This window comes from Taudactylus pleione, unplaced genomic scaffold (assembly GCF_031769625.1).
Source record: "Taudactylus pleione unplaced genomic scaffold, aTauple2 ptg000181l, whole genome shotgun sequence".
Classification (NCBI taxonomy): Eukaryota; Metazoa; Chordata; class Amphibia; order Anura; family Myobatrachidae; genus Taudactylus; species Taudactylus pleione.
Window position 1 is genome coordinate 10,677,334 of NW_028284583.1, and position 11,565 is coordinate 10,688,898.

At 43.7% G+C, this 11,565-nt stretch overlaps 1 non-coding gene and 1 pseudogene across 1 annotated transcript; both read right to left on the reverse strand.

Moving 5' to 3' along the window:
* Positions 1-881: 881 nt before the first annotated feature.
* LOC148519848 (U2 spliceosomal RNA) lies at positions 882-1,061 on the reverse strand (annotated as a pseudogene).
* Positions 1,062-2,353: 1,292 nt separating this feature from the next.
* LOC148519849 (U2 spliceosomal RNA) lies at positions 2,354-2,542 on the reverse strand. The gene has a single exon (XR_015878904.1). It is a non-coding gene; the product is annotated as a U2 spliceosomal RNA (small nuclear RNA).
* Positions 2,543-11,565: the final 9,023 nt, after the last annotated feature.

The following is an 11,565-nucleotide window of genomic DNA, read 5'->3' on the forward strand; positions in this document are numbered from 1 at the left end:
AGTATGAAACAATCGGCCAATTGAGTGTGTATTAGCAACTGCAATCCTTGATAAATAAGGCCCAGAATGCATTATTCAATTAACCAATTACTCCATAAATCCATCCACTTTACAGTAACTTTGACTTTACCCCAGAAGTAGGCCTGAATAAAGTCCGATAAATGGAGACAAGACATGGAGACACAGGGCCTGATTCAGACATAGCATAACGCTCGCAAGCGGGTCGATGGTGGGCCATTGCGCACATGTGGCGTGTGCACCGCGCGTGCACGAGCCCCGGAGCAGGTGAGAAATCACTCGCTCTGAGGCTCGCTACAAGACGGGGTGGCTGTCGATGTTGATCGACAGCTTGCCCCGTTTTGTAGGCATGGAGGGGGGGTGGCTGCACAAACGGAGGCGTTCCCGACAGAACGCCTGCCATTTGTGGGCGGCCCTACTGACATCACTAGTGATGTCAGTAGTGGACTTCCTGCTCTATTAGAGCAGGAAGTCCACTCGGGCTTGCGAGACTTGAGACCCTACCACAGGGTCTCCTCGCAAGCCCGATGGTCGCGATAATCGCGACCATTGCCAGGCCGCTCGCACACGCTGTGCGAGTGGCCTGGAGGCCGGTCAAAAAAATAAAATAGGGACGGCCTGATTCAGAGCGAGCGCACGCAAATAGCGTGCGCCTCTGAATCAGGCCCACAATACGACACCAGAGGATGAGTCTTTCTTATAATCAGTTGTTTCATGAACCAAATAAAGTGTAACAAAATGCAAAAGTGCAAGCAAGTGAGTGCAGGAGGAGCAGGTGGTATTTACATGTTATTGTAGAAGAAGCAGACACAGCTGAGAAAGTGGTTTGTTGAATCTGGGCAAAGAAAGAGAGATGAAATGATTATAAAGGCAGATTCTGGAAGTACTGCAGTACCAGGTCAATGCGTGGAGTGAACAGAGCAAGCTCTTCTTCCATCTATCTGTTCTAAAAATCCATTTAATATTTGTTCCCCAGATACTGTAGGGGGTGTATCAGATATTAGACTGATAAGAACAGATACTATATAACTATATAAAAAAATGCGCTCTCTTAAAACTATGCCCACATTATTAAGGAGAATGCTGCAGCACCACCTATTAACTCTAGTGAGCAGCCTACAAGAGCTTCTGTGGCTCTGTCCAAGTCACTTCCAGAAACTGCACTGACCCACAGCCAGACCTGTATTATTGCACCTATTGATTTCGGCTTTATCAACAAACAGATACACTGCAGGCTTCCTTCCCTCCCTCTCTTGCTCTCTGGATGCATGATTTGTGGGTGCACTGTCTCCTGCAAGCCTCTGCCACACCCACAAGCCAGATGGCGCTTTTCTTTTTTCATGGCTTGTCTCAGCAGTGCATCAGACAGTCTAAAATCATAATTGGAATGTTAACATTGTTTACGGAATGTTAACACTGTCCACGGACTGTTCAGGAGCCTATGGAATGTTTCCACTGTCCACGGGATCTTCAGGAGTGGCTGCCATGCTGTCACTATGGCGATAGAATGTAAACAGTCAGCTAGCAGGTTCTGCCACTATAACAACATTCTTCTATGATGTCACAATCTACTGCTCCTTATAACCATTGCACTTCCTTGATGAAGCCTACTAGAGGGAGACAAAGACCTCGAGATGCATATAACTGCTCGTTCATGCAAATAGAGAAAACAAATACCTCCAGCTGGTCCGAAGGCAAACAATGAGGCAAATTCAAGCACCCCAAACCCAAAATATATTGTTTAAAAATGCCAGAAATTTTCTGAATAGCAGATGTGAAAATGCTCTGCTAAATTGCTATATTGAGGCAGAATTTGTAAAATATCCAAGTAGTTGGAAGAAATGTATAGCAATTCATGGCTCCAATAATTTATCAATGTGGCTGCCCCTGCAATGGTGCAAAAAGTGAATAAAAGGCTACATGAAAAAAACTTCCAAATGGCATTGCAAAAGTGTCGTTGAGGTTGGATAATCATAACACAAACAATAGAATGCATTGATTATCCAATTAACCAATTACTCCTTAAATACATCCACTTTACAGTAACTTTGACTTTACCCCAGAAGCAGGCCTGAATAAACTCAGATAAATGGAGACAAGACATGGAGACACAATACGACACCAGAGAATCAGTTCTTTTTATAATCAGTTGTTTCATCAGCCAAATAAAGTGTTAATAAATGCAAAAGTGCAAACAGGTGAGTGCAGCAGTAGGTGGTATTCATATGTTAATGTAGAAGAAGTAGACACAGCCAAAACAGTGGTTTGTTGAATCTGGGCAAAGAAAGAGAGAAACAATTAAAAAGGCAGATTCTACCTTTGTATAACATAATTGGAAAGGAGCACTGGTCCTGGAAGTACTGCAATACCAGGTCAACACATGGAGAGGATAGAGCAACTCTTCTTCCATCTACCTGTTCTAAAAATCCATTTAATAGATGGTCCCCAGATGGGGGGGGCATATCAGATAGTAAACTGATAAGAACAGAGGCCCTGATTCAGAGCCGGACGCTCTGACAGAGCACTCACTCTGAATCAGGGCCATCCTTCCTAATTTTAGAGTGGCCTCCTGGCCACTCGTATAGCTGTGGGTGACCACCCACAGCTATAGCGAGCGGCCAGGAAGATGGTCGCGATGGTCAAGACCATCGCGACCGTCGGGCTTGCGATGAGACCCTTGTGGTAGGGTCTCGTTGCCGCAAGCCCTGGAGTGCTTTCGTCTCTATCAGAGCCGAGAGCACTCCCACTGACATCACTTGTGATGTCAGTGGGGCCGGCCCCAGACGGTAGGCGTTCCCATGGGAATGCCTCCATCTGGGCAGCCACGCCCCTGGCACACCCACCAAAGGGGGCGTGCTGTCACTCACCATCGACAGCACGCCCCCTATGTAGCGAGACCCATAGCGATGGCATGCGCACTTGGCCAACATCGACCCGCTTGCGGGCGCTCAGCGCTCGCAAGTGGGTCTGAATTAGGCCCAGTGTTAGGATCTGCGGTTAGCAGATCATCTTAGTTGCAGTTCCCAGTCTTAGCTGCTATTAGAACTTTACATTTAATCCTGTCTGTGTGCTGATCACGTGTTCAGTAATTAACTGTCTGCCTGTGTGCAGTATCAGCTGCTCACTAATTGTCCTGTCAGTGTGCACAGGCCATCTGCACACTGGTCTGTCATTAGGGAGGCTTGCAGGGCTTCCTCTGATTGGACCCTGTATCTGTTAAATTACAGCCAGCCCTTCATTCCATGCTGGTGATAGAGTATACGTGTTTCCGGTTCTGGCTTAGTCTCCTGTCTCCCAGTCGAGCTCCAGTTCTTCTGTCTATTGTATTGTGTTATTCTGCCGCTTGTGTCATTCAGGCGGCATGATTAGCTTATCATCTACCTGCCGTTAGTGTCATCCTGGCGGCACGGTTCGCATACCTTTCCTCTGCCGCTCGTGTCATCCAGGCGGCACGGACAGTACTCAGTGTCCAGATTACGCAGCCCAGAGTGCGCTGCTTGTGTCAACCCGGTGGCATAGGCCGCACTACAGCATCAGCTGCTTGTGTCAACCCGGTGGCACAGGCCACACTCCAACGTGTTCAGTGCGCCATCTGGCGTACCAACTCCAGTGACTTTATTATTGCACAGATCTTAATCTGCCACATCTTGCCAAGCTTATTCAGCCCTCAAGGCTGCTGCATGGCCCAAAGGCCGCACCATATCCTACTGCCCACCGGCAACAGCTAGCCAAGATATACCAGGCCTCAAGGCTGCTGCACGGCCCAAAGGCCGCACCATATTCTATGGCCCACTGACCACAGCTAGCCAAGATATACCAGCCCTCAAGGCTGCAGCACGACCCAAAGGCCACTTCATATCCTACGGCCCACCGGCCACAGCTAGCCAAGTAATTCCAGCTCTCAAAGCTCCTTCATGGCCGCAGCTTGCCAAGAAATTCCAGCCCCCAAGGCTGTAGCAGGCCTATACCCTAAAGGGTCACATACGTGGCATAACATTATCACTGGCCAAATATATTATATTCTTGAGGGTATTTTTTGGTGATCTCCTGTTATGGAGCCAACTCAGAATCTTGCCCAGGTTCTGACCACGGTTCAGCTGCTAACGCAGAAAGTGCAGGAACTCTCTCTCTGGGTAGAGGAGACCTGGGGTACGACAGTTCCTGCTGTGACAGAACTGAAACTGAATCTGCCTGATCAGTTTTCTGGAAAGGATTTTCTAAATTTCAGAAAGAGCTGCAAGCTCTACTTTAGGCTTCGACCCAGGTCCTCAGGCTCTCAGGTCCAACAAATTGGGATTGTAATTTCCTTGTTACAGAGGGATCCACAGACTTGGGCCTTTGGTCTCCCTTCCATTAGTCTGGCACTGCAGACCATAGACTCATTTTTTGTCGCTTTGGGTCTGCTCTATGATGACCCGGATATGGCAAAGGCGAGTCTTAGTCTTTAAAACAGGAGAACAGAGCTGCCGAGAACTATAGTTCAGAGTTCCGGAGATGGGCGGCCGATGCTGGCTGGAATGACTCAGCCTTACGTAGCCAGTTTCATTGGGGGTTGTCAGATCAAATAAAGGATAGCCTGGTCCAGTATCCTTCCCCGAGTTCTTTGGATGAGCTCATGAACTTGGCTATTCGTGTCGAAGGAAGACTCCGGGAGTGCCGTTCAGAGAAGAGTCTGCCTTCCTTGCCTCTGCTTGACTCTGAAGAACCGATGCAACTGGGAGTGTTTCATCTTCCTACCGAAGAGAAACATAGGAGAAGTATGTTCTGTCTGTGCCTTTACTGCAGCAGTAAAGGACATTTAGCCCAATTTTGTTATTTAAAATTGGGAAATGGCAAGGTCTAGATAAAATAGGGGACGTGTATCTAGACCTTTATCGATTCCTACCTAACTATACACTCTAAAATGTTGCTATTTAGCATAATAAGTCACACCAGAAATAATTGCTCTTCAGACTTTGATTGTGTTTCCAAAGCACAAAAAGATTTTATTCACCAAAAAGCAGATAGTTACACGCTGTGATCTAAATACAATTAGCGCAAACAAATTATACAATCACAAGGTACATTCGATGCATATGCAAGCGCACCGGTCCCAGTTACAGTTATCAATCCAGAGGTCTGTGGTCATCCCAGAGAATGGCTACTAACTGGGACCGGGACACAGGCTATATACCCTAACAGATCATGATAACAACAATGTAGACAGACAAACATAATTCCATTGGTACTTGCTCTTGGTCTTTGTAGTACGCTGTAGTTCATAGGGCTGTTCACTAGGTGTATGTCCCAATTCTCCAGATTACATTGTCATTCTTTAATTGATTTAAATTAGATAGAGACACTACATTACAGTGTACACATTCTAACCAGTAATTTCCTATATTCCATAACCATCGAATGCAAGATGCGACTCCCTCGCTGATAGGTTCAGATATCTGTGAATAAACAGTGTGTCAGTTTAGTACCAAACATGCCATGTTTATCATGTTGTATACCATAAATATTAAATACATGCATTTTATATCATAATTAATAACTTTAATATAAACCATAATGTGCAGGAACCTTTTATGAGTGTGTGTGTATTTATGATTATATGTAAGTATGCGTTGTGTGTCTTCATGCAGTGGAAAAAGGTGCGCTGTATGTTTCTTTTTATAATTGCAACTGTATATCTATGTGTGCACGCATTGTGGATACCCATGTGATCGTTTAAGTGTATATATATGTACATATACACATACATACATATATATATATATATATATATATATATACATACACACATTTACACACCTGTATATATATCCTCATACTGGTCATTATTTATTTTACTTCTGTCTGGACTAAAAGAATGACAGACAATGGAGTTTTGTCCTGTTCATGGATGGAGCAAGCCTTGGCAAACAATCTGATAATTTTAACAAAAAGCTCCCCTAATACAACTTAAATACATCAGCATTGGATACTTGTTAACAATAGCTAGACATCTGACAATTGTTTATTAATCTACATTTAGGACACTTCAATTGTGCATATCAGTGTCTGGGTTATATTTCAATTGCCACAGACATACTGTGTATATATTTGAAGTAAACACTCACAGTATCTTTGTGTATTCTTGATTATTTGTCACAGACATGTCTACAAGACAAGTCTGTCATCACTGAAAATATGAAGTCTTTAAATATATATATTTATATGTGTATCCGTGCGTATGGGGTATGATAGGGTTTTAAAGAGTATGCAGTGGTAATGCGATCGCACAGTGCTAATAATAGCATATTAGCATCACACACCATGGTTTCATGCTGACGATGCAAGATGGCGTCGTCAGAGGCAACCTAAAATGGCGTCGCTCGATATTAATTTTAAGATCTGGTCTCAGCCAATCATCCGGCTTCTACAGTCCACCCTTTGATAGCAAACAACATGCTATCACACTCTGGTCTTATTTTTTTTTATTTTTAGTCTTACACTATGGGATATTGTTTAATGTTATATTATGGGATGGCCCAATGTGGTCAGTAAACCATCAATAATGTGTCTCTAGGGGGGGACATAAAACTACCCTTATACGCACACCGTGGATCTTGGGAGATCATGGGAAAGATGTGGGGCTTCACCTAACCTATAAAGGAAGTCTTGAAGGGGATAGGGACTTACATTATTTAAGATGTTTTAAAATAACATTTTAATAACACATTTCATGCATGGCTAAATTTATACATCATCCTATTGGTACATTCTAGTTCAGGGTTGTAATGCAGTCCTACATTTACCTCAGAATTTATATTGTTACTTCTAACCACCATCAAAATTTCATTCTTTCGGTTTACCTTATCTTTACATTTTCCATATTTCAACATAGTAGGAACACACCTGACACATACGCCAATTACTAAGATGACAACCAATATGAGGATCAGGAGTTTACCTATACTAGCAACCATTTCCTGGACCCACTCCCCTAGACCGGAGAACCATTTCACTTGGTTCAACCATGAAACCCATTCCTCTACCTTCTCCTCTACTTCAGCCATTGAATCAGTGAATGCAGTAACTGACAGCAGAGACCATGTGATTTGCTCCTCCAATAGGAGAATAGTGGCCAGTCATAGGTCACGTGATCGGGAGAGGTCACATCATAGAGATTTATTACTACAGGCATTTAACCTTATTTTGGGATGATGGTAGCTGGTTTTATGACTTTGGACATTAGGTATACTATGTTATATGATTGCCTCCTTATCTATAAGTGAATTCTATTGATTTTATGAATACATTATGTGGCTTGGTCCATCAGGTGTACTCACCTGTCTCCATTTGCATAATTAGGAGTGTTATTTAAATCAGCCAGATTAGGCATCCTCTATACTTGCTCCTGATGGAGGTGTGGGCTCATACCACACGGAAACGCATTGAGCTGAGAAGTGTTACTTAGGATCTCATTGCCTGCCTGCATACTGTATTTACTATTTCCGGACCAGTTCCTTTTGGTGATGACTCCCTGGACTGTCAATGACCTCTAGATGGGACTTTTTATGAGGAGGCCTTGCTAATTAAGGATCAACAAGGGGTAATACAGAACTCTTACCTTTACTGGATACTAAACTGGATCAGACACACCAGTGGACCTGATTATGGTGTGAGTGTATCATAGCAGGTTTTCGGGATTTCCTACAGACTCAGGACCTGATTCAGACCCGTTCGCTAAGGAGCGATCGCTCTTTCCTGGGTGATTGTTGCTTAGTGCGTATAATTTGCAGTGCGCGTGCGTAAGCCAGTCTCAGCGATGGGGAATCGTGCGCTCATGGTACACAGACTGCCCGCTACTTTGCGTGACAGATAGTGCCGTTTGTGGGTGGTAACAGGGGAAAGTGCTTGTAAACGGGGGAGTGGCGTTGTGGACGCAGGCGAGTCAGGTCGACAGAACACCATTTAAATGGCGTGCATAATTAGCAAAGTAGCGTCATTGTACATGTCACCTGCATGTATTTCAGCCAGCACTGATCGTAGTGCTTGCGGCGGGGTAAGGCTACCTCAAGGGCTGCGAGCAGCTCCGATGGCTCTTGATGTTTTCGATTAATCAAACAATTCCAGGAGATGACATGTGTTGCGAGGGCAAAGGGGGCGTCTTTATACATTAACGAACGCTCAGTGACGTTGCTCGCTAAGACATAGAGGGCGTCCTTACGCCACTCAGTGCGAGCGTGGAATTTGAATATCTGGCCCCTTTTTGCCAGCGAGCGACCGCATCTTGCGAGGTGGTCTGAACGAGCTCCTCAGTGTGCACACTGTCTAATTTTCTAGATAAGTACGCCTTTATATGGCCATATATATGTACTGTTTTTAACGATGTTTAGTGTTTTTTTGTATTATAGTAATTAGATGTATTAAATGTATTTATCATTGTCCAAGCTGCATATGGAGAATTTTTTGAGTATTTTCATTTATTTATACCTACTAAGTGCTGTTTATGTATTTTATGTATTTACGCCCTGGGAGTTTCACACACTCCCTCTAAACAGCGCCGCTCTTATTGTTTTACTTTTTCATGTAAGTAGAAAGGAATAAAACAGGAATAGAAAGTAATTCAAGGCACTGTCAAACTAATTGTATTTAATCATAAAAAGGTATACATCTATATTAAAAAAAACCCCCAAAAAACCAACATATAATTTTCAATACAATGCATACATAATATGCTGAAACATTACCCCTAAAAAAGGTCTGGATCCAGACACAGAGAAAAATGATTATAAATTAGAACAGCATCAATAAAAAATAAAAAAATAGAAAAAAATTGAATTGATTCAAGACATGTTGTTTAGTGATTATGGGCCTGATTCAGACCCACTCGCGAGCGGCTGTCCGCTCGCAAGTGGGTCGATGTTCTGCACTGAGCATGCGCACGACGGAGGGAGCTCCGTCGTGCGCATGCGCCAGACGCGACGAGCGAAGGAAAGTCCTTCGCTCGTTGTGTCTGATCAAAGGGGGCGTGCTGTCGATGTTGATTGACAGCACGCCCCCTTTGGTAGGCGTGCCTCCCTGACGGGGGCGTTCCCACGGGAACGCCTCCCGTCAGAAGCCGGCCCACTGACATCACTAGTGATGTCAGTGGGAGTGATTTTGGCTCTGATAGAGCCAAAATCACTCCGGAGCTTGCGGTTGAAAACCTCAACCACAGGCTCCGGCTCGCAGTTTCGATGGTCGCGATGGTCACGACCATCGCGGCCATCAAACTGCACGCTCGTATAGCCTGTGGGTGGTGACCCACAGCTATACGAGCGTCCAGGTGGACGCTCCATTTTCATGGAGGGCGGCCCTCATTCAGAGCGTGCGCTCTGCTCAGAGCGTACGGCTCTGAATGAGGGCCTATATCCAGAGGAACATGATTTGTGTCCACCAGCGGAGATTTGTATCCGAAATAGTAGCACCAGGATTGCTAATCTGTCGCAATCAACAAAAAATTGTATCCAGTGCAAAATCAGTATAACTTCTTTTTTAAACTTGAGGTACCTTAGTGGAGCAGTTTTCCATTAAATATATAACACATAGTGAAATATCAGCTATCAATTAACTTGATCACAGTACATAGAGCGGTTATATAGAGCGCTGATATGCAGAAATAAAAAAGCACTTATTTGTATATATAGTCTCATGTTTGTTAAGTACACCAGCGCTTAGATCACAGACAGCATGTCCAGGGATTTCTATGAATCTCAATATAGACAGCTCTTTGAGCACTCTGCTTGCTCACTATGGGTCCAGTAGTATCACGCTGTCCTATTTAGGTGAAGCTGGGGGGCAGTTGAAAAAGCAGTTTGCATATATATGTTTCTCACTGCCGCTGCACTGGACTTGCGGCTCTCGTGTGTGTGCTGCCAAAAGCGATATAGCCGATAGTGACCGGACCAGAATCCTGTGTCGGGAATGCTCCATCTCTACGCGTTCTACGTCTGTACAGGTATTGGCTGCTTCCTCAGGAGACAACATTCTCGGACAATACACAGTGCAAATTTACTTTTGAAATGGAGGGGGAGAAACGAGATGAGTTTATACGGTGCACTAAAGGAGGTAAAAATTAGATATTTCCAGTAATAGGAATTTCCTTTAGATATATTGTTTACTATTTTCAAGATTTATTAAATATAACATTTATTAAGAACATCTAAAATAATATATTACCCATAACAATTTAATGTAGTGAAATAACGAGAGAAAAGTAATGGAAAAGATAGGCGGAACAGAATTGGAATATGAGTGATTAAAATACTGTCCATGTATTTATTTCTAATGTTTATTTTTAATTATGGGTTGTTTGCAATAGCTATTGTAGTTTTTTTTTAAATGTGAGTGTATATGCTATAAGGAGTATCTGTTGGTCTCCTAATGTAAGATGGTTTATGAGAAGGTAAAGTATCCCCCCAGTAAAAATAAAATTGAGTTTTCTTTTTATTATGGATGATCCGCTTATAGGGGTAAATTTACTAATAATTGTGTCTGCTCAAGATTGCAATCACGGGTGTGTTTGGCCATTTTTAACAACTTGCAAATTTATTAAAGGCAAACTCGGTGAGAAATCTCTCTACAAAACACGGGTGAAAACACAAATAGAAATAAATACACCATCGGCCAAAATCCATAGATAGGAATACAACACAGGAATTTACCAAGAATCGTGATTATAATCACGGGTGTAATCTAAGCAAGCTCATTCAAAAATAGAAGTTTTAAATAGACTACCTCCTGAGTAGCGTGTTTAGCAGAAACATACACAGTGTGATCAATGCATGTTTCTGCCTCTAATTATGCAAAGAAAGGGTTGTATTAAGAAAGAAAACAATGTGGGGGTCCCCCCCAAAAGCATAACCAGCCCCGGGCTCTGTGAGCCTGTCCTGGTTCTAAATATACGGATGACAAAATGTGTAGGGTCTCCCGTATTTTATGAACCAGCACTGGGCTCTGTGAGCTGGTCCTGGTTTTTAAATAAATGGTGAAAAAATGGCGTGGGGTTTCCCATATTTTTAAAACTAGCACCGTGCTCAAACTAGTCGGAGTGTAATGCCACAGCCAGGGGACTCTTTCACTTGGTCCCCTGTATTAGCATTAACACCCCAAACTAGTTAGCCCAGCCTGGGCATCCCAGGGAGGATGGGGACCCCCCAATAAAGTGGAGTCCCACACTTCAGCACCCCAGGCCTGGGCTGAAGCTCAGGGCTTTTCCCTGCATCCCTAGCCGGTGGGTGCAGGAGTAATAGTCATAATAATAAATGTGTACTATTGTTTTTTACAGTGGGACTACAGGTCTCAGCGTGCCTGCCCTTTGGTACTTGTAGAACTACAAGTGCCAGCAGTTGGCCAGCACCAGTACCTCCACTGTAAAAAAAATTGTAAAAGAACCACAGTACACACACACTGTACACAGTAAAAGTTTATTACACACAAACACACACACTATGCTCACCTTGGCCCCGGTGTCCAGTCCCCTTGTCCAGCAGCATCCTGTTTTTCCCTAAAAAAAAAAAATACTCACCTACAAAT